The sequence below is a fragment of the Ailuropoda melanoleuca genome, chromosome 6 (genome assembly GCF_002007445.2).
Source record: "Ailuropoda melanoleuca isolate Jingjing chromosome 6, ASM200744v2, whole genome shotgun sequence".
Taxonomy (NCBI): Eukaryota; Metazoa; Chordata; class Mammalia; order Carnivora; family Ursidae; genus Ailuropoda; species Ailuropoda melanoleuca.
Window position 1 is genome coordinate 80577382 of NC_048223.1, and position 24439 is coordinate 80601820.

Here is a 24439-nt window from a genome sequence, read left to right on the forward strand (position 1 = left end):
GGGGAGACAGACAGTGAGTGTGTCCTATGCCACGCAGCCAGTGCTAGGAGGGGCCGAGCAGGTGGGCTTAGGGAGCTGAGGCAGCTGGGGTAACTACTGGGTAGAGCACGGTCAGGGAGGACCTTTCTAGCAAGGGCTACTGCTTGTCCTAGAGGCCTCCCATAGCAAACTCGCCCTGCTTCCTCTGAAAGAGTTGGATTTTAGCCAATGGATGGTGATGGACCCCCTCCCTCTAAGGGTCTTCAGGAACAGGACCCGGCCCCCCATGGCATTGCTAAACGTTGTTCTAGAAGTTCAAGCCAGTGCAATTAGAGAAGGAGAAACATAAGACACAAATACAGTATATTTGAAAGGAGGGAGCAGATTTCATGCGAATTGAAGATGATATGATTATATATCCAAATCAACTGAAAAGCTTTAGAAACATTCAGAACTGATTTGGGTGGTTTCTTCTTATACAAAACAACAGCCAGTTAAAGAATATACTGAAAGAAAAGATCCCATTTATAATAAGAATAAAGATACAGCAAGTAAGAGTGAATTGCACAAGAACCCTGCAGCATCTGTACGAAAAAAAGCTCTAACCCTCCCATGAGAAATTTTAATAATATTTGAATAAATTAAAAGACATATATTCTTGAATACAAAATTTTAGTGCTGCAAAAATATTCAGCTTTCCTCATTTCCTCAGTTCCAGTTAAAGTATCAACATAATTTCTCTTAATTACACAAACTTATTCTTAAGTTTCTCTGGAAAAGCAAATATGAGAATAGCGAGGAAAACGATAGGGAAAAATGAAGATAGACTTCCTCACCAGGTATTTTAAAGTATGTATCATAGGGGCGCCCCGGTTAAGCATCCGACTCTCTATTTCAGCTCAGGTCCTGATCTCATGGGTCGTAGTGTCATAGTGTCCTTAAGGGTCAAGCTCCTCGCTCGGCGGGAATCTGCTTGGATAGCCTCTCCCTCCCCATTCCCCTGCTTGCTCCTGCACTCTCTCTCTCAAATAAATAAATAAATCTTTTTTAAAAAAGTATTTATCATAAATCTGCAACAACGAAAACACTTGGGCGCAATGCATGAATAGACAGATCCACAAAACAGAAGAGAGCCCGTATATAAACCCAAACGCATACAGGAATTTGGTAAATGACAAAAGGGGGATTCAAACCAGTGATAAAAATTAGATTACTCAACATATGGAATGGAAACAAATTCCTAACAATTTAAAGGGGGGGGGGGACCTAAGCTCGAGACCCACGGTATCCCTTACAGTAAAATAACTTACAAATGAAGCAAAAATTTTAATGAAAAATATAAATCCTAAATGTTCTAAAAAGATACATAAAGGACTTAAAAAATAATCTTGGGGTAGGGAGCTTCTCTCCAAGCATAACACAAAATGCAAACATTTAAAAAAAAACAATGAAGTTAAAAAAAATTATAAATCTGTGTGATTAAAAAATAAATAGCATGGAAAGGTCAAAAAACAAACACAACACATTTAATATATAAGTTAAAATAGGCTACTTATTAAGTATTTCATGTACTAGTTAGAGGGGGCTGGCTACTATTTAAAAAAAGAGAAACCGTAAAATTCATAATGGTTCAACTAACCAGTGGTTTCAAATAACAGCCCAGAACAGAACGGGTCCCCCTACATGATCCAGAAACTGGGCTGACAGAGTCCTTGCAGGCTTTGACCCTCGGGATCATGGAGGAGGGTTGGTGAGAAATTCTACCCAGCGGCCTGTAGCGTGTGTCATCCAGGCCCGCAGCCATGTGCCCCCCTGCCTGCAAAGTGCAGTCCCTCGCTGACAGCCTCTTCCCAGGGACAACTCCACAAGGCAGAAGGGAGAGCACACATTCCTGACGAACAGTCATCCAAACCTCGCTGTGAATTTATGTCACACAAAGACAAGCAAAGGGCAAGTGCTGTTAAATTAGAGTTTCATAAATCTACTCAAAAAGGACAAGCTGAGCAAAGGATATGAACTCATAGTTCATGGGAAAAAAAGCACCAATACCCACTAAACACAGAAAAAAATGCTAAAGCTCACTCTAAATAAATAAATAATAAAATAAAATAAAAAACTACAGCAAGATACCCCTTTCTATTTATTAGACTAGTAAGGATGAAAAAGTTGGTCATGGTTCGTGAGCAGGTCGGTGTGCAAATACACACATTTACATACCGTTGGTAGCAGTATAAATTAGTGAGACGAATTTGGAGAACAATCTGCAATATCAATAAAAGCTATATATATATATATATATATATATATATATATGAAATCTTTTGTTTGACCCAGCAATTCCACACTAAGAAATGTATCCTGTAGGTACGCTGCTTAAAATACAGCAAGGTATACGCCCAAGGAGGCTCACTCAAGCATGTTACTTATTAGCAAAGAAGCAAAAGGAGCAGACAAAAACTAGAAATAACTTCCATGTCTACCACCAAGAAATATGAAAGTTAAGGCATATGGTGCAACAAACTATGCAATGGTTACTATGCAGGATATAAAAACAATGATGTGGAGCCATTTTCACTAAAATAAAAAGATTTCTATAAAAGCCAGAAGAGGCTCACTTCATCCGTCTCCACCTACCAGACTTACCAAATCATGTGATGCTCTCCATCCCTCTGCGAGTCCACCATGGCATGACCGTGGCCCTCTCCAGCATTCCAAGGCCCTTCTCCCACAAGCTGAGTATGATGCGTGGCAGGAATCAGCTGTGTTTGTTTCCAAACCTACTTACGCCAGTTGTACCTGCCATTGCTAATTTGTAACTAAATACTACCAAACACCAAGTAAGTCTGAATACAAAAATAAATGAGAGTCCTTTCCGTGAAAACTAAGGTGAATGCTTTGGACATGTTCAGTGAAACTGAATTTCTAGAAAAAAAAAAAAAAACACAGAACAAAACAAAAAAACTCAAAATGATAGCAAAATAAGTGTGAGTGAAACAACTATAAAAGATGGCAGAAGACAGTAAGAACCTCACCTGGGAGGATTCTACCACCATAGCTCCCCAGATCTCTCTAAGTTCTCATTCTGCAATAAAAACCCTAAAACTGCAAGTTATAGATCATGCATTAGGGATGTGGTTTTCACTGAAAGGCAACATGGCCCTGGAGGGGGGGCTGAAGCACAGGCAAGACAAGAGCCCCGGCCCCACATCAGAAGTTCACCTGCTGATCCCTGCTGAAATGAAGGAGTCAACTGTCCAGTTTGTAGATGCAGTAATGTTATTGTTCTGGTTGTTTTAAAGAATCTTTGCGTTTTAAAGATGCTCTATTAGCACGAGCTGCCACAGCAAAATATCAGGGACCAGGTGGCATGAACAACAGAGTTCCTTTCTCACAGCTCAGGAGATGGGAAGTCTTAAGTTCAAGGTGCCAGCAAGGTCGGTACTGGTGAACCCTCTCTCCTTGGGTTACAGATGGCCACCTTCTTTACCATGTCCTCACGTGGCCTTTCCTCAGTGGGTATGGGTGGAGAGAGAGAGTGAGCATGCCCTCCGGTATCTCTTCCCACAGGGGCTCTGTTCCCATCATGAGGACCCCACCCTCATGACCTCATCTGACCCAAATTACCTTCCAAAGGCTCCGTCTCCAAAAACCATCACTTCGGGGGCTGGGTCTTCAACATAAGAATTTTAGAGGGACACAGTTCAGTCCACAGCAGATGCACACTGAAATACAGGGGATTAAGCAAACTTACATCTAAAATCTGCTTCAAAGTAATAGCACGTTGGGAGGACAGATAAAGATAAAATGAGCTTGGCCATGATTCAATAACATTTGAAGCTGGGTTACGGGCACAAGAGGGTTCTTCGTGCTCTTCAGCCTATTTTGTATACATCTAGAATTTTCCATAATAAGTAAAAAAAAAGCCAGATTATTATATATTCATGTTTGTAAATTAGAATAAAATATTTAAAGTATGTGTATAAAATTTTTATGATGGTTGTCTTAACCTGCTCTTTAACTAGGAGTGATAGCACCAGATACGAGAGAGGGCTTCAGCTGTATCATTAGAGGAAAAATAAAAGGGTCTAGATCCAGTATTATTACATTACACTTAAATATGCTGGTAATACACATATGCAGCATGTTTAAATTTTGCCCCAAAACTCAGAGAGAAGAAACATTCCTTTTTTTTTTTAGTGCTTTTCTGAAACCAAACTTAATCTGTTCTAGTCCTTATTTGGCAAAGATAACAAAAATGTTCATCTCAGTCATTCTGGGACTTCTCAGCCCATCTAGGGAAGACAGTGACCTGTCTGACCCTCCCTGCATCTTCAAGGTGGTGATGAAACACCGCAACACTCTTAGAGCCGCAGACCCCACTCCCTTACCCTGGCACTTGAGGTCCCAGTGTCCTTCCTCAATTCCGGCTCTGAAATAGCAAGCCCCTACTGCCCACACATTCCATCCCCAGCACACGCAGGGGGTGCACCGAGCCCCGAGGGGTTCCTGCCCAGCTGCTGCACAGGTATCCCCAGAGCTCATGCTCCCTGCACAGAGAGAGGCGGCCCGGGAAGGGGGCGGTCAAGCCCTCCAGGGAACTCCTGGGGGAAGCCTCTCTGCCCTCTACTGTCTCTCTCGATTACTCTTGCTTTTTAACCAAACTGCATTTTATCATTGACAGTTTAGAAAAGTCCTTTTTCAGCTTCATGACCTACTATTGGTAATTCTTCAGAACTGTTACCAAATATGGGGAAATTTCTATCAAGGTTCTTTCATGTATATTAGCCAGAAAATGTCACATTTCAAGTCTTCTGAAGTGTACAAGTCAGTAGCTTTTATGATGTTCCCAATTACCGTTTGAAATGCACCTGTTGGAGCTTCCAGACCTGACGTTTCTGAGTCATCAGTTAAAACGCTGATTTCTTAGAAGAGGATGTAAGGCCATCATCTTTCTTGGAAGTAGACATTGGTTTTCTCTCTCTGGGGAGAGAAAAGAGAACTAACGATTACCAAACACCTACTGTGTACTTAAGATCCTTTTCAGCACATACATTTTATCCTCTCTATGCCCCTGGGAGGTAGGTATTCTTGTCCACTTAGTATTTTTTTTTAAGATTTTAATTATTTACTTGAGAGAGTGCAAGCATGAGCGGGGGGTCGGGGCAGAGAGCAGAGGGAGAAGCAGGCTCTTTGCTGAGCAGGGAGCCCGACACGGGGCTCGATCCCAGGACCCTGGGATCATGACCTGAGCTGAAGGCAGGCACTAAACAAGTGAGCCACGCCCAGGTGCCCCTTGTGCACTTACTTTTACGGTAGGAAAGGGCACCACTAAGTTGCACGTGGTGAGACGGGGATGGAACCTGAGAGCTTGTGGCTGCAGGCCCCAGGACCACAGACAGCCCACAACTCGTGAAGTGGGAGCTTTTGCCCCCTGCTGGGCTGAGCACAAGCCCCCTGAGCACCTGTCTGGGGTCCTTGGGCCCATGCATATTTTTTTCCTTTCTGTTTAGAAAGTTTCCATCATTGGCTCTGCTTTAAGCAGCCAGCAGGATCATCTGACTGTGGGCAATCATTTATTTTAGGAATGTCGAAGAATTAAAAATAATATACACAAAAGGCCTGTTCACAGTGCCTGGCCCTCAAGTCTTCAATACGTTATGGCCAATAGTAGTAGGTCTTCAATACGTTATGGCTGGTATTGTGATTGTCATTCCTTTTTCCCACTCCCCTTCCTTTCCCTCCTGCCACACGTGAAAGCACTTCGAAGAAATGGCAAAGGTTAACTGGCTCCTCCCTGCCTCCTGGCTTTCCAATTCCGGCTGTTAATGAGCAGAGCAGATGTTCCTGGCAATCAGAGGGAGTGTGAGGGAGAGGAGGGGCGGGGACTCCTGCACAGCCTCCCTCTCCTCTAGGGGAGGCGGCTGCAGACCTAGGCCACCTGGTGCGGTGGAAAGAGCACCTCTGCTGACGTGCACAGCTGGAGGCCTGGCCTGGCTCTCTGGTTCTCCCATTTCATTGCTATAAATATTGGCTGAGCTGAGTCACCTTCCTTTGCTGGGCCTCAGTTTCCTGCCTATGAAAGGAGAGGGTTGAACCAGAATGGTTTCACTCTCGTCAGCCCTTTCATCCAGCATTCCCTGAGCGCCTACTGTGTGCCTGGCCCTGGCCCAGGCAGTGGCGTGCAGCCTGGAAACAAGATTCAGCCGGCCCTACCTGTCTGCCGCTCGACAGAAAGCTCCTGCAGCCTAAGCTCGTGGAGTCTAAGGGTCCTCGGCGTGTTTCTCCATCCCCAGGGTCCTGCTCAGAGGCACTTCTGGCATCTGTTTTTAAATGACAGAACCAAAGGTGTTGAGAGCTGCCTTTGATGGACCACCCACCCTTTACAGGGAGAAACCCAGAAGACACTCACCCCATCAGGGAGAAAATGTGAGCAAACCCGTTAGTCCCCCAGCTCCCTGCCCTCCTCCCCCCTGCAGCTCCCCAGAGGCTCTCTGCCCTGCCTGGGTACCTGAGCAGCCAGGGCACAGGAAGTCAGGTTCCTGATGCTTAGCCCCTTGCTGCAGCCGGAGTTCCCTCGGCGGCTGTCGGGAATGAGTACGGGTTCCCACAGAGACACCTAGGCGAAGGGCAGTAAGAGGGGTGGAAGGAGCATTCCTCTGGGAGGGGAGGGTCGGCTTCCAGGGCATGAGGTCCTGGGCCACACAGGCTGAGGGGGCGGAGTGTGTCCTGAAGGACCTCCTTACCTCCACGCTGGTGGCCTGGCCGCCTTGCCACCACCCCAAATATCCCCAGGCCCACACCAGTCCTCAAAGCCCAGCAAGCCAGCTCATGCCAAATTCTTACCTGCTTCCTGCCCACGGCAAGGGGGCACAGCACAGTGGTCAAGCACAGGGGTGTTGTGGCCATGTGCCTGGGTTCAAGTTCTGGCCTTCTCACCTACTCACGGGGTGATCCTGGGCGAGTTAGTGAACCTCTCTGTGCCTCAGTGTTCTTGTCTGTGAAGTGGAAATGATAATAATAACTTCTACCCTGTATCGCTGTTGTGAGGATTAATGGATTCTTACATTGTGTGTGTGTGTGTGTGTGTAACACTGCATTGAATCCTCACTACATAACCTTCATCTACATTATGTGTATAACCCTCGTATAAATTATGTACATAATCCTCACATTTTTATACATAAGCTTCATGCATATTATGTATATAACCTCCATATATTATACATAAACTTCATATATATTATGGACATAATCCTCATCTGTCTTGTGCACAGTCTTCATGATAAACTTTAGAACAGTGACTGGCACACAGTCGACGGATCACGGAACTGCTGTGTTGCTAGTATTATTCTCATCCCTTCATGAATATAATCCTTCCCTGTATATAGCAGGTAAAGCTCACAAATTCTCCTCATATTCATTGTCTCAAATACAAATTTGTACACTTTATTCTTTCAGCCACTAGAATGTAAGCCTCATGTGAGCAGGGATTCTTAATTGTTTCATTCATTGCCGTTTCCTCAAAGCTTAGAATAGTACCCAGGACAAATGGATGCTGAATAAATATCTGTTAAGTGGGTGGATGAACGACTTCAACAAACATTTCTGGAAAGCCTATTGGTATGCCAGGCACTGAGGACTCAAAGGTTAGAAACTATGGTAATCGGCCTTTGAAAAAGACTGAAATCTACTGGTAATTCACTTGTAAAGTGATCAAATGCATGACCCTGTGACAGACCAGCCACAAGAGCAGGGGGTCTCAGCAGCATTTTGCCTCAGCACCCCCCGGGGACCAGGCCCAGGCCAAGCAGAGATGGTGGCTCTGTGGCTCTGGAAGCCTCTGGGGGGGGAGGGGGGAGGGAGTGGAGGACCCACAGCCTAGAGGATCACCAGGCCCCTTTACTCTAGCACCGTATCAATGTCTGTTGTCCACTGGGGACCATTACGGGTTTGGTTTGGTCTTTGCTATTACGTCTTAAATAAACTGCTTCCATGTTTCCATGGAGTCCTCTCTGCCCTCACCTTCTTCTTTTTTTTTTTTTCTTTTTAAATATTTTATTTATTTGACAGAGACAGCCAGCAAGAGAGGGAACACAAGCAGGGGGAGTGGGAGAGGGAGAAACAGGCTCAGAGCGGAGGAGCCTGATGAGGGGCTCGATCCCATAACGCCGGGATCACGCCCTGAGCCGAAGGCAGATGCTTAACGGCTGCGCCACTCAGGCGCCCCTCTGCCCTCACCTTCTTAAGGCTGTTTTGGTCTGGGCTTTTTGTATCATCTAAGACAGACTGCCCCATCCTCTTGTGATGTTCAATATAGTCTTCATACGGCGGGGCTTGAACAAATCCACCTCCCTTAGATACAGCTGGAGGGAACGGTGGGAAAAGATCCTTTCCTTTCCTCTATCATGGCTCCTCCTCTTCTTCCTTTGGTATCGTGGACCTAGCGGTGACTTGGGAATTGAGCGGCGTGCGTTCAAGTCCCAGGTGTGCAGCAGGGAAATGCAAATCAAAATCGCAAGGAGATTCCACTTCACGCCCACTCGGGTGGCTAAAACCGAAGACGAGGATGAGTGTAGGTGAAGATACGGAGAAGCTGGAGCCTCGTACACAGCTGGTGGGAATGTCACGTGGTGGGGCTGCTGCGGAAAACAGTGTGGCAGTTACTCAAAGGGTTAAACTTGGATTTACATATGACTTGGCAATGCCACCCCTAGGTATGTACCCAAAAGAAATGAAAACATCTGTACAGAGATGTTCCTAGCAGTGTTATCCACAATAGCCAAAAAGTGGAAACCATCGAAATGCCAATGAGCTGCTGGATGAATGAATAAAACCTGGCATATCCACACAATGGAATATTCCTTTTCAGCCATAAGAAGGAATGAAGTCCTCATACATGCTACAACACGGACGGACCTCAGAAACATGCTAAGTGAAAGAAGCCAGACACAAGAGGCCACATATTGTGCGATTTCTGTGAAATGCCCAGAATAGGCAAATCCATGGGGACAGAAAGCAGATTAGTGGTTTCCGGAAGGAAGTCCATCCCCCAAATACATCTGGTTGAAACATGGTCATCTTATTAAATCCTTACCATACCCTCAGGAGAAACAGAATTCTATTTAAAAGTCATCAGGGATTGCCTGTTTAAAGGAATCCTTCTGGAAACCCATCCTGTGTAAAGTGCCTGATTACCTACTAATGTACCTTTCCTTCCTCCAGCCTAATTTTCACATGCTGAACTGGCTTCAAGTCAGGCATTGCTATATTCTGGAATAGGTGCTGTGCTTACCAGGACATCCCCCTGCCGACTGCCTGCTGGCGAAAATATTTCAAAGCACTTTTCCGAGTATAAACAAAGCTCCAAATGAAACCTTCTCTCGATGTCTAACTCTCTGTGATAAATTGGCTCCCTCCCATCCCCTGCCACCCCTTCTTTTGAAAGTGCCCCTGAACCAAATCAAATGAGGACAGGCTCCATCTCACAGGCCTGAGTAAGGAAGCAGACAATAATCTTTTAACGGAATCCTATTTGTCAGACCGACATTTAGCCTACACGAAGCAGACGTGGAAGCAGAGAGGATGGGAGGTGGGGGCACAGAGCGGCTCTGAGTGTTTGGAGCAGGAGGCCAACAGCAAAGCAGGCTTCACCTGCCGGGCTGGGAGGTGCTTATGGTAGGACCCATGAGGAGCCAAGGCAGCCGTGACCCCATCTCCCTCCCTGGACGATGGCCGATGAAAGCCCCCTCGAAAAAAAAAATCATACGGGAGTGGAAAATCCTTAAAAATGAAGCTGGAAAGAATATTAGGGCTGCAAAGGACCCTAGCAATTGTTCTCCACTCAAACACCTCATTTTACACGAGGTGGAATGGGGGCGAGCCTGCAGGGGAAGGAAATGGCCAAGAGGCATGCGGTCCAGGTGATTGGGAGTGGGGCCAAGGGAACAGGGATTAGATGGAATCACCCAGGGAAGAGGCTGTTCACTTCTCAGTTCATTCCCAACCGTTCTGACGACCTCAAGGAAAAAGCCTTCATGAGAGCAAGTCTATCTTGCCATCTCCATCTGGATCTAGACAACATGGCGGACGGCAGTGTCCAGCTAGGATTCGGTAATACTGCTTGAGTTTGTTGTGGTGGCAATGGTGAATTTTTAAGCATTATTTTCTATTTATAACATGCAATTCTGGCTTCCCTTTATGATACTGATTTCAAGTTTTTTTTAAACATACATTTGTGTCCAAAAGAGTGAATTATTTAAAGAAAAAATAGTGTAGAAATGAACAGGACACAGATATGTCAAAAATCTGGAAGACAGCACATGAATGGGAAGCATGCATCTGGTGCAGACTTAGAATAGTTGTGTAAATTGCCATTCCTCCTTGAAACACACACACACACACACAATCCCTGGCAAGTGTTTATCCAGTCTCAGCTTGAATATCACCACTGACGGAGAGCTTACTACTTTTCTACTGAGTTTCTACCAATCTATAGTAGAACATAGCGCCATATTCAAAATAAGAAAGCTTTTATTTAATACTTCCCAACATAACAATGCCCCGCCGCAGCCCTATTGCTGCCCCTTGTTGAATCGCTAGGATTTGACCCTCCTGCCTAGCAGATCCAGGGCTGCGCTCTGTGGGTGACTGGTGCCAAAATACAGATTTCAAACTCAAGTTTAGTGACAGTTGCTTGATAACGCTGAGGTCCCAACTGAAGGGAGGGAAAGAGTTTTCTCTCTCTCTGAGTCTGTGCTTGGGTGGAGGGAAGGGAAAGGTGGCCCCCTGGAGGGACAGGCCCTACAGGCAGTGCTGTGAATTCTGGGGCCACAGAGAGGCAAGGAAGGAGAGGCTGGGACCCCCCCTGAACACAGACCTCTAGGACTTCCTAATTTTCTGTGGAGGCTTGTGATGCAGAGGGACCTTTAGCCCATGGGTCAGCCTCTAAGGTTCTCACTGCCACACGTGCGTGAGCACGTGCGCTCGCACACTCACGTGCCCTTCCATACAGACACACAGTCACTTAGGGGGCCCTGCCCAGGAAGCAGAAAAAGTCTCCCTTTCCACAGAGGACTCCTGGCCCATCATCTTGTGGCCTGGCCACCATGTGTTGTCAGGGGTCCCTGTAGTCCTGCCGCCAGGCGAGTCCCCAGACACGTCACCATTCCAGGCCTGCTTCCTTCCCATCAGCTCCAGGGACATGCTGCCTCCAGCAACTCCTCAGACAGCCCCAGACACAACCTTCCTGACTTCCTTCCCAGCCCCAGCATCCTTAGCTGTCCTCTCTTTCCTTCCTGTGATCCACGGCCAAGCCCCTTTTCTTTCATCCTGGCACAGCTGCCAATCAGCACACAGAAGGGAGAAGGGAGACCTGAGCAGACCAACAGGCAGCAGGAGGTGATGTTTCCAGCCTTTGCAGAGAGGTCCCACCTGCTGGGTGCTAAAGCCAGCCCCCATTCCCTTTGATGGCTCAGGAAGTCTCCAGCACTGTGCTGTGACATTTATCCCTGCACACTCCCCCCTCCACCTCTGCCCCAGTGGGGGCCCTTCCCTCACCCAGGAGAAGTCAGTTAAGATCATTCTGTGCCAGCTCAGAAGTCCCTGGAAGCACAGTTCCTGTCCTTCTCAGCACACAGATGCCTTCCCTGGCCACCCCACAGGGATGGAGGTGACTGGGAGAGGCTGACCCAGGGGCTGGCCCTGAACACCTGGGGATTTTCCAAGCCCTGGTGATAACATCTATGCAAAGAGTGAGATTTGGTTTTTCCTACTTGAGACTCTTCAACTGACCTGAAGCAAAAAGGTAACGTGTGTAACTTTACCCAGAATTTTAAGCAAACAATTATTTCCCACTTTCCAGCTCAAGCTTGATTCAAATCTCTTGTAATCCCTCACTCCAGGATCAGAACCACAAGTGGCCAACCAGCTGTGGGGTGGGGGTGGGAGGGGTGACCTGGAGCAATGTCTTCTGGGCCAACCCCCTCTCTGGCAGTCCTTAGAAGGTGACAGCCTCTGCTCTCCTCACCCACTCCCATCTGCCTGGCAGTCGGGCACAGGGTGGCAGAAAGCTCACACCAGGAATGACAGTCAGTTACTCCTAGAAAAGGACACAGGCCAGTCCCCACAGGCCAAACATAAACAGAGGCAGGTGAAATGGTGTAGGTTCCCAGAAGCCGAAGGCAGATCGTCTTCAAGTTCCCAAAGACCAGCTCTATTCCATGTTGCTTGTTGGACATGGGAGAAGCCAGGGAAGCAAGGAGGAGAGAAGATGGGAATTATTAGTCTCAAGATTCTTGTTTCCCTGAAAGGAGTGAAAAATGGTGCAAGCTTCCAGGGGACCCTTGCCATGCCAACCGAAATATTTCATAAACAGGCAAGGCTAATTCATGGTTTAAAAAAGTAATCATAACAGGGCGCCTGCGGGGCTCAGTCGTTAAGCGTCTGCTTTTGGCTCAGGGCGTGGTCCCAGAGTCCTGGGATCGAGCCCCACACCGGGCTCCTCTGCTGGGAGCCTGCTTCTTCCTCTCCCACTCCCCCTGCTTGTGTTCCCTCTCTCGCTGGCTGTCTCTCTCTTTGTCAAATACAGAAATAAAATCTTTAATAAAAAAATAAAAGTGATCATAACAGTGGTTACCTCTAGGGTTGGGGGTGGAGATTGACGGAGATGGGGCGTGAAGGAAATTTCTGGGGTGATAGGATTCCTCAGAAGAAGAAAAAAAAACTGTAAACAGATATTAAACTCTCGAGCAACGCTGTCTAATAGGACACTTCTGCGGTGATAGAAATATTCTGTGTCATCCAGGACGGTCCCCACCCATCCCTGTGGCTGTGTGGCACTTGAAATCAGGCTACTGAACTGGGTGCTGTGGGACACAGGCTCTCACAGACCCTCACAGCCCTGCGGCTGGCCAGGGCAGGGCTGTCTTCTCATGAGAGACAAAGGTGGACTCACCCAAGGTCATACGCAGCCACGAGCTGGTCAAGAGCAGAGAGCTCTACGTCTCCCAATTCTGAGCTGTGCATTTGTTCCCCGGGCACCCCAGAGGAGAGAGCAGCCTCAGAGTCGGGGGCAGGGGGCAGCCTGAGGGTGGAGGGGAGAGTCCCCAGAGTCCCAGCCAGAGGCCCCAACCCTGAGAGCACAAGCTTCTTTCTTCGGGGGACAACCTCTGGCCCAACAGTGACAAACTCAAGTCCATGTGGACCCTTTACATTTTATAACCCACGTTCACACACAGTCTCTCACTTCGTCCTCACAACCTGGGAGACATCCCTCCTTTCTGCCCTCCCTTCCATCCAAGTGGTGGACGGTAGGTAAGGTGGAGGGGCAGAAAGTGTAGACTCTGAGTCAGACTGCCGGGGTTGAATCCCGATTTACCAGGCCCATGAATCTGCACATGGCACATCTTTTTTTTTTTTTTTAAGATTTTATTTTTATTTATTCGACAGAGAGAGAGACAGCCAGCGAGAGAGGGAACACAAGCAGGGGGAGTGGGAGAGGAAGAAGCAGGCTCATAGCGGAGGAGCCCGATGTGGGGCTTGATCCCATAATGCCGGGATCACGCCCTGAGCCGAAGGCAGACGCCCAACCGCTGTGCCACCCAGGCGCCCCATAACATGGCACATCTTAACCGCTCTGTGCCTCAGTTTCCCAACTTGTAAAACTGGACTAATGACCGCACCTGCCCTGCTGGGATATCCTGAGAATTAAATGAAACAATCCCATCACACAAAGCCCTCATTATTCGTGTTATCATCACTGCTGCTGCTGCTGCTATTGCTGATCGAGCATCGTCAACGACCACGCTGGGACTGGAGGCGGTGCCAGGGGCCAGTTCAGAAGCCCCGAGGAGGGCAGAGCCCTGGGCGTGAGAGTTGGCACGAAGCCATCCAGGCTCCACAGCAGGGGGATGGAGTTACAGCACCTTCTCTCCCCTCCCAGAGCAAACACCTGAGCTGCGCTTGGCTCTTGTCTGCCCTGAGAGAGATCGCCTTTTGCTCATGAATCTCCCACCTGGAAAATGTCCCCTCCTGAGCTGACTGGCTGATGAATCACTAGGACCATCACCGCCACAGTTAATGGTCCATCTCCTGCTGCCCAGCAGGCAGCGCACCGGCCCTTCTCGCTGGAGGATTTCACAGGATCAAATTAATGTAGGAAAGAAGGGACTGCTGGGGCCTCCCATCTTACCACCGGCCGCCCTGGGTGGGAAGACGGGCAAAGCCATCGCTCGTAAACCGTGTGCATGGGCACGTACATGTGTGAGAAAGGCTTTCCATTCGCAGAGCATCTCGCTTAGGAGCTAATTCCGTAGTGATAAAGGTCTAGGAGGGCAGGTATTTTTATTCCTAGTTTTGAGAGGAGAACTGAGTCAGTGAGGGGCTACAGGACCTACCCAGGATCAGCTGTGTTAAATCTTGATGAGTGTTACCAGCATCCCATCAATGATTACATGTCTGGAAAGTTCCCTGAAAGCACCATCTATAAACAGAACGGGCACTGCTGAAATCAGAGCCAGGAGCCCGTCCAACAGGGTCCTCCTGGCTTCATTTTCCTTGGAGGCCATCCCCCAGAAACAACTCCCCCCAACGGATGGGTGGCATAGTCACTTCTAGCGGGAAGACCAGTATGGAGAGCCTCTCTGTGCTAAGCCCTGTGTCTGGGGCAGGTTGGGGTGGGTGGATGGTCACAGGGACACACAAGTCGTAAAGGCTGGCTTTGCAAAGGAAATAGGCACGAGTTGCTTAGACACCAGGGTTCCAGACCGAGCTCTCATTCATGTCCACAAGTGGGGAGAAAGCTGCAAAGATAATGCTTCATAAGTTTAAGTGACGCTGTGTGTCTTAATGATGGTGATAGCCACCGTGATGGAGCACCTCCTGTTTGCCAGGCCTGCGCTAAGTGCCGTAGACAGCACAGCCTCAATCAAACCTCACCTTCATTGATGGACCCCTTGTGAATAGACAGCCCTATCGTCAGAGTCTTACACATGAGGGAGCCGAGGTTTGCCAGAAAGCCACCCGCTCAGCTTCTTGGTGGTGGCATCAGGACGTGAACCCAGGCAGTGCCATTCTAGAGCCTCCTGCCGAACTGTGATTGCAGGTCTCTCGTTACAAAACACACCAGCAAGTGAACTATCCCACTGAAAATCCACCTGGTCCGCTTTAGCCACAAAGGTATAAGTAAAGCTCCTCTCCATTCATTTTACTAATCCTCTGCCTGCCCCCAACCAAACCCTTTGGCCACATTTTTGTCCACATGATGGCATAAATCAAATAAACCAATTTTGGTCTATCCGAGCATACAGGGTTTCTAGGCTGCAATCTGGGTCTTGAACTTCATCGTTCCATTTTGTGGCCAATTCAGAGGGCCCCAAGGCTGGACGTCATGCTGTGCCCAGGACATATCACCTAGGGTAGAGAGCACTGGGACTTGATATAGGGCTCTGTCCTCTAGCAGCCATGTGTCCTGGGGTAGTCCCATCACTTCCCTGCAGCCTAGCCTCATCTGTCCAATAGGCTCTAGAACCCTGCCCTCCCCAGCGCAGCAGGGATGACATCATAACACATAGCCCTATCACTGATTGACCACTTGCTACGTGCCAGCCACCATTCCTACCTTATCTGACTTGATCCACACAACGACCCTGCAAGGTAGGTACTGTTATAGCCCACATTTTACCAGGGAGGAAGCTGAGGCTCAGAGGGACGAAAGATCCGTGCAGGATTAGACAAGGAGTAAGGGTCATGCCTGTGTCCGTTGCTCCTGAACCACTGACGGGTCTGTGGGTGCTTTGTAGTTTATAGAACTCTGGTAAAATGGGGGCGCCTGGGTGGCACAGCGGTTAAGCATCTGCCTTCGGCTCAGGGTGTGATCCTGGCATTATGGGTTCGAGCCCCACATCAGGCTCCTCCGCTATGAGCCTGCTTCTTCCTCTCCCACTCCCCCTGCTTGTGTTCCCTCTCTCGCTGGCTGTCTCTATCTCTGTCGAATAAATAAAGAAAATCTCTAAAAAAAATTTAAAAAAATAAAACTCTGGTAAAATGGTAAATTGAAACTCAAATATGTTAGGAACTACATTAAGTAATTAATTAACATGTCATTTATTATTGATATAAACTGTTAGTATTTAAATTTATACTATGATAACTAATATATGAATAACATATTAAAATATATGCATTTAAGGCTATACATTTCCCCATAAGCATACCTTTAGCTGTAACCTACATATTTTGATATACAGTATTTTCATTATCATTCAGTTTCACATAATTCACAATTTTCATTGTGATTATTCCTTTGGTTTATGTTTATTTAAAAGCAAGGTCTAGATTTCCAAACTTATGGTAAACTTTTTAATTATCTTTTTTTCTAGTTCATTTCTAACTTAATGACACTGTGAGGGGACAAAGCCCTCTGTATTATTTTAATCCTTTGACATTTTCCTGGACACTTGCTTTATGACCCAGGATATGGTCAAGTTTTTATAAATATTCTATGTAAGTTTGAAAACAACATGTATTCTAAAGTTATTGGGCGCTATGTTCTATATATCTATTGGCTCTGGTTTGCTAATTGTATTTAAATCTTTTTTACTTTTGTCTAATTACCTTACCAGTTCCAGAGAGAAATACGTTAAAATCTGATTATGATTGTCAATTTTTACTATGTATTTGAGGCTAAGTTATTGAGCATATAAATTTGAAATGCCTCAATTTTCTGGTTCATTTATTATTGATATAAACTGTTAGTATTTGATTCAAATCTCTTGTAATCCCCCACTCTGGGATCAGAACCACAAGTGGCCAACCAGCTGGGGGGTGGGGAGGTTGTGACCTGGAGCAATGTCTTCTGGGCCAACCCCCTCTCTGGCAGTTCTTAGAAGGTGACAGCCTCTGCTCTCCTCACCCACTCCCATCTGCCTGGCAGTCAGGCACAGGGTGGCAGAAACATTTGAAGTTCAAACATTTAAACATTTTCAAAGAAACAACGGAGTTTAAACATTTACAAAGAAACAATGCCAAACTTTTTCAGATATTAGAAAAAGAAACACAGTCCAACTCATATTTTAAAGCCTACAGAATTTTGATACCAAAACGCGCAGAAATGCTAAAGGAAAGGAAAACTATGGGCCAAATCTTATTCTTGAGATTTAATGTTGTATTCATGCAAAATTCATTAATAAAATATTCACAAGTTAACGTCCACAGTCTCTAAAAAGGATAATACACCATGATCACATTGAGTTTTATTCCAAGAACACAAAGATGGCTTAACACTGTGTCATGTACCACAATATCTAAATAAAGGATAAAAATCATGTTACCGTCTCAATAGATTCATAAAAAGCATTTGCTAAAACTCAACACGGATTCACACTTTTTAAGAAAAGTCAGACAAATAGAAACAGCAGGAAACTTTGTTACCTGGTAACATGTACAGTAGACTTCAATTGTTCGAGGGACTCTAGAAGGTAGATGGCACCCTCAGATGGGGTGACCTGAAGAGTTTAATACAGTAACTGCTTACAAAGTTGGGGGAGCATTTAAAGAAACTAACAAGGTGTAATGTATCCTGGAGCTAGGAGTGCACAGAAGGAACTGAAGAGGCAAGAGAAAGCAACTACTATAAAATGGGAAGAGTGGCTATATGGAGGGGGCTACGTGACATAAGCTATGGCCTTTGGTAGGACACACCTAATCTATGTGAGCTTCTAGAAGGTAATATGGGAAACTATCTTCATGGCCCCAGTGTAGGAAAAAAGCTTCCTAATCAAAACACGAGAAGACTAACCAAAAAGGAAAAGATTGTTATCTGGACCCCATTAAATTAAGAACTTCATGTTCATCCAAAGCAGCCATTTAAAGATTGAAAGACAAACCACAGAGTGGGAGAAGATCTTTGGAACACATATAACTGATGATGGGATCACATCCAAAATATAAAAAGAACTCCTACAAAACGGCAAGAAACAAACAGTTCAAGAGAAAAAAATGACAGAGTCTTGAACAAACAAGTCACAGGAGGAACCCAGCCCCATTCATTATCGGAGAAATGCAAATTAAAATCACAGTGAGATATCACTCTATGCCCACCAGAAGGGGCAGGAAGTACAAAAGTACAAAGGCTGACAAATATATAGGCGTTACAAAAACGTACCAATGTACACGGTTTGAACTGAAGAATCCAAGTGTGGGTGAGGCTGGGAAGCAACGGGAACTCTCATATTGGGAGTAGATAGAAGTGTAATTTTGGTATGACCACTTTGGAAAACAGGTTAGCACTATGTACTGTAACTGGAGACAGGCACACACTCGAATTCAGCAATTTGACATTTGGTGGAACAAAATGCACACCCACGGCAACAGGATTCTTACAGCCCCAAACTGGAAATTACTCGAATGTCCATTAATAACAGAACGGACAAATATATTGTGGAAACTTCACACAATGGTCAACTATACCAAAACGGAACTGCAGCACACTCCTGCTACATAGAAGTATATGCATGAATTTCTCAAGCGATGTTAAGATACACATTTCAAACACACACACACGTAGGAAGATTCCATTTATAATAATTCAAAATGAGGCAAAACTGTATTGTTTAGGAAAGAGTACACATATGGCAAAATGAGAAAGAAGAGCATACTTACCATAAAAGTCAAGATGGTGGTATCCTCTAGGAGAAAGCCATAAATAGCTGTTAAATTTGTTTTTGTTTTTTGTTTTTTAAAGTAATCTCTATGCCCCAGTAGGGGCTCAAACTCATGATCCTGAGGTCAAGAGTCACATGCTGTACCGACTCCATCACCAGGTGCCCAATGTCTTCTAGGAGAATGCGAGGGAGAAGTCAGCGGGAAAGGGCATGAGGTGAGGCTTCGGAGATGCTGGCAAAGAGTGCTAAGTATATGTGTTTGCTTTTTTATTATTTATTGACCCATAAGCTTTTGCTTTATAGGCTTTTCTGAATGTATGTCATATTTCAAAATAAATAAACTTGACTCGGCTAATTAATTTGGCCATGAGAAACTAGCTCTGCCAGCTAGGATAGTTGGTGGACATTTTCCAAGGTTTGGATGAAAATATGTTGAAAGCTTCCACCGAGACAAAAGCATTTCATCAAAAATGTTATGTTGATAAGGGCAAATTGAAATTTATGTTTGGATTCTTCCCAACTCCTTTTGTGAATGTCAGTTTAAACAACTGTCACCCTCTGAAGGAATGAGAGGTTAATTAATAGTCATTTAATAGGTCTTGGTACATAGCCTTTGTGACGTACTTCCCAGAAACTGAGAATGTGGATTACTGTAATGACTGAGTTGCGAATCCTTGGCAAATTGATGGTTTCTAATTCTTTGCTTTCAACAAAACTAAAGAAGGACTTAGTCAAAGAATTAGCTGATAAAACATTAAAAATGGTTTTTTGATGATATTTCATTGTGATTTTTAGCATGTATCTCCTAAAAAGTTCAAAGAATGATTGGACAATGCTATAATAAAACATGTTCCATTTCTATTTAGCTGTTTATGTGAATGAGGTTTCCTAGCGCTTACCTCTACGAAAACCATCGATAGCAAGAGAAATTAGTCGAACCCTGTCTCGTTCTAACAATACTCAACAATAGATAAATGAACAAATTAATTTTTAAATGCCCAATTCATGTTATTAAGAAAAGGATTTCCAATTTTTAAGTTATATGTTTATTATTTATAAAAACTTCATATTGTTTAGTTCAATTGTATTTTCGTTAAAATTGCACTGTAGTTCAATCCGGATCAAAATTTTCAATCTCTAAAGATACATGGTTACAAGATTTTAATATGTGCGTATGTGTGTTATAATCTCATTACAGAGACACAAGGTAAAGTAATCTATAAGACTTTTTAAGCACAAAAAACATGTTAGGATGACATTCTACAAGGTACATAGAATGGAAATAAGAGTTCAAGAAAAAAATGAATGATCTAAAATTTGACTGCTGAAGATTTTGTTCATGTATTTTTTATTTGAGTACAATTGACGTACAATGTTGCATTAGTAATTCAACAAGTTTATATATTATGTTCACCCCAAGCGTAGCTACCACCTATCCCGTTGCATTGCTATTACAATGTCATTGACTGTATTCCTTACGCTGTGCCTTTTATTCCCGTGACGTATTCATTCCATAGCTGGAAGTCTGTACCTCCCGCTCCCCTTCACCTGTTTTGTTCCACCCTCCACCCTTCTCCCCTCTGGCATCTGTGTTTATAGGTCTGATTCTGCTCTTTGTTCATTTGTTTGTTTTAGATTCCACTTATGAATGGAATCACGGGGTATTGTCTTTCTCAGTCTGGCTTATTTCACTTAGCATAATACCCTCTAGGTCCGTCCATCTTGTCTCAAATGGCACAATCTCATCTTGTTTTATGGCTGTGATATTCCCTTGTATATCTATACCACACCTGCTCGTGTATTTTTTTAAATGATGGTATTAGGTTACTATCAAGTTTTTATTTCTTTAAATACATTTTAAAGTGACGTGACAGCTTTAGAATGTTAACGGTTTCCATAAATCAGAATTACATTCTTTGCAACTATTTAAACTTATAAAAAAATTATAGATGTCAACTTAAAACCTCCACAGGCAAGGGGTACATAGTTCTTTAAGCCCAATGACTTAAACAGACCCATGGTTTATTCTCTTACATAAAAGAAGCTAGAGACAGACAGTCCAGACTGGTATGGCACTACCTTGAAATCATCAGAGGTTGCAGATCCTTCCGTGCTTCTGTCCCACCAGCCTTGGAAGGCAACTTCTACCCTCAAGGCCACGATATGACTCCTGGAGCTTCAGCCATCACTCCTATGATCTGGGAATCCTGGAGATGGGCCACAGCAGCTTTGCCAGGAGCCCGACCATGCCACATCACCTGGCCACTCCTATCAGTCAGGGAGCCTGGGAAAGGGAATTTTTCGATTGGGCATAATGCCCAAAACCCTGTTACCAAGGGAGACGATGAGAAGATATGTTTGGCAGGCAATTAGCAGTCTTAGTCACATGGAGTACGATCCATGCCAGTTACATTGTCTACAGACGCATGTGTGTTTGTGCATTATTACCAGTGTAGGAATGATTTATCACGGAGTGAGGGGATTTCAGGTTATTATTACCTACTTCTTAGCACTTTCATATATTAATTTTTTTACAGTCAACATGGTAATTCTTACAAAAACTTCACTGGTATTGTCATAAGTTAAAAAGGGACAGTCAACTGGGAAAAAGAAAAAAACAACCAGACTTTCGAGTCATAAGGCCAGAGTTTACACTCCACTCTGCAGAATGACTGAGGCATGTATCTTCATCTCCGGGGGCCACAATGTCCTTGTCTACAGAAGGAAGGTTGGATAGGTTTTCCATTATCTCTGGCTTGCATTGTTTCTGATGAGAAGCCATAGTCATCGTGATTTTCATTCCACTGTAATTCTTTTCCCCTGGCTGCTTTTAAGATTTTTTTTCTCTTTATCCTTAGTTCTCAGCCATTCTCTCAAGTGCCTGGTGTGGTTTTGTGTTTATTCTGCTTGTCCTTGTTGAAATTCTCATATCTGTATATATTTTTCATTCTATTTGCAAAACCTTCAGTCATTATTTCTTCAAATAAAAGCTATTTGCAAGTCTGTGTCTGCTATTTCGACCATCCCTACCATTTCTAGGTCTATCGAATGCATTTTTCTTTCCTTTTGATTTAAAAAAAATGTTTTATTAGATGCTGGACATCATGAATGATATGTTTTTGAGTATTGGAATTTGTTGTCTTTCTTTAAAAATATTCTTTTGTTCTGCCATTCACTTGTGGATCTGCTTGCTTTTTTTTTTTTAAAGATTTTATTTATTTATTTGACAGAGATAGAGACAGCCAGCGAGAGAGGGAACACAAGCAGGGAGAGTGAGAGAGGAAGAAACAGGCTCATAGCGGAGGAGCCTGGTGTGGGGCTTGATCCCACAACGCCGGGATCACTCCCTGAGCCGAAGGCGGACGCCTAACGACTGCGCCACCCAGGCGCCCCTGCTTGCTACTTTCAAAACAATTTTTGTAAAGATTTGTCACAGTACATCTAGGACAGCCTTCGCTTTAGGGATAGTTTAGCCCCTCATTCAAGATATGATCTCACTCCCAGGAGCCCCCAGTGTTCATGCAGATTTCTCTGTCCTGCTTGGTCCAATCTCAAAAGTCTTCCAACCTTGTGCACACTCTGGTAGTTTCTCAATAGCCTGCTTGTTGTTCACCCCCCAGTATTTGCTCTTTGTCTGTTCTTCCGGGGTCCCACCCGACACATGATCAGCTTAGTTTTCAGCCAAAGACTTAAGGGGATCCTCTGTGCCCCCTACTTGTTTTTTTATTGAGATGTAATTCATGCACCATAAAATCCATTCTTTTAAAGTGTCCAATGTATTGGTTTCTAATATAGTCACAAAACTGTGCAACCACCACCATCTAACTCCAGGACATTCCATGACATCGTGGGGATCCTTCTGGGAGATTTCCAGAGCTCTGTGTCTGCTCTCCTTTTCAATACTCTGCCCCACAAATTCCAGATGCCTCAGCCTCCTTGCACTCAAGACTTTGCTTGCCCAGCTCGGTGAGCCTGCGGAGCTCCCTTGGACCTTCCTCCCTGTGCGGGGTTCTGGTAAATGCCTCCAGGCAGAAAGCCAGGGTGATGGCAGGGCTCCACTGGCTATTGTCCAATGTCTGAAAACATTTTTTTTCTAGTTTTGTAGTTATTTATGGAAGGAGGGTTCTCTGGTATAATTCCTCCACCACGGGGGGGAAGTTGAAATCTCAGTTTATTTGAATTTTGAGATTAAACCAGCTTGTCATTGTGCTTGGCTTTAATAAACACTAAACTAATCATAGTTATTAAGTTACTATTTTATATATTACTGAAGTGAACGTTATCCTCTCAATATCTCTTGTACCGAACTCCCGTTGTCTAGTACCCACAGAATGGAGGGGAGCGGAGATGCCCCCTCAGTTACAGCTTCACACTGGCCCCAAAGTACATCTGATTGGTGTGATTCCACCCCCCCACCCCCCACCATACAGATGAGTTCAGTTAAACCAGGCCTAAGGTAATTAGTGCACGATATTCTCTTGGCCACATGGATGGTTCTGCAACAGAGATTTGAGGGGCAAGAGGAAGAGGAATGTATCTTCCCTTTTCCTAATATTTCCTTCCCTTAGAAAATCCATTAATGTGGTTTCTGACCTCTCTCTACCCCCTCACTCACTGTGCCCCAGGAGAGGCAAAGTAATGTCTCTAAATGAAAATCCGGCAAGAATAAATTGGGCATGATCAGCCCGGCTCAGTTCTTCTTCGTGTCGGAACGAGCTGCCCATGGAGAGTACGCAGTCACCTCCTCTTCTCCAGACCGGGAGGCTTACTCACCTGACAGGTTGCCCACATGGGGTGACCCCAACCGGGTGAGCAGGCAATCCTCACTGGGGGGTTCTGGAAGAAGGCCCACCATGTTCTCATCCCAGGCAATACCCTCCAACGGTGTCAGGACTAAAAGTAATATTGTACTCTTTTGTTCTATATATCAAAGTTTTTGTAACCCCGTAGACACAAGGAGTTATCATTCACTGGGGGTCCCTCCTCAGAGATCATAATGGATATATGGCCCAATTCAGACCTGTGAGATACAGCGGCAGGGCTGGTGGGTGATCTGGGGACATTTCCCCTCGCTCTCAAGGATCTCTCTTTCACTGTGGGTGTAGCAAGAACCCATGCATCCTGCAGCCGCCTCAGCCAAGCCTCAAGACGACACTGCCCCAGGAGGAGGACAGAGCTGAGAGAAGCCCAGGGAAACTCCGGTGCCAGTGTCCGCCCAGGCTTCGGATTTCCCAGTCACAGGAAACATCTCCTTCATTATTTAAGCCAGTGGGTTATGCTTTCTTTTACTTGTTCACTGGAAGCATCCCAGCAGACACATCCTTATTCAGTTTCAAGTACTTTTACTCATACTTCATTTGATCCTCTCACTGTGGTCAAGAGTTCAGTAGATGAGGAAATAGAAGGCCAGCAATGCAAAACGCCTTGCTCAAGATCACATGGTAGAAAAATGGCAGACAGGGATGGCAGACAGGCTTACTCACCTGACAGGTTGCCCACATGGGGTGACCCCAACCGGGTGAGCAGGCAATCCTCACTGGGGGGTTCTGGAAGAAGGCCCACCATGTTCTCATCCCAGGCAATACCCTCCAACGGTGTCAGGACTAAAAGTAATATTGTACTCTTTTGTTCTATATATCAAAGTTTTTGTAACCCCGTAGACACAAGGAGTTATCATTCACTGGGGGTCCCTCCTCAGAGATCATAATGGATATATGGCCCAATTCAGACCTGTGAGATACAGTGGCAGGGCTGGTGGGTGATCTGGGGACATTTCCCCTCGCTCTCAAGGATCTCTCTTT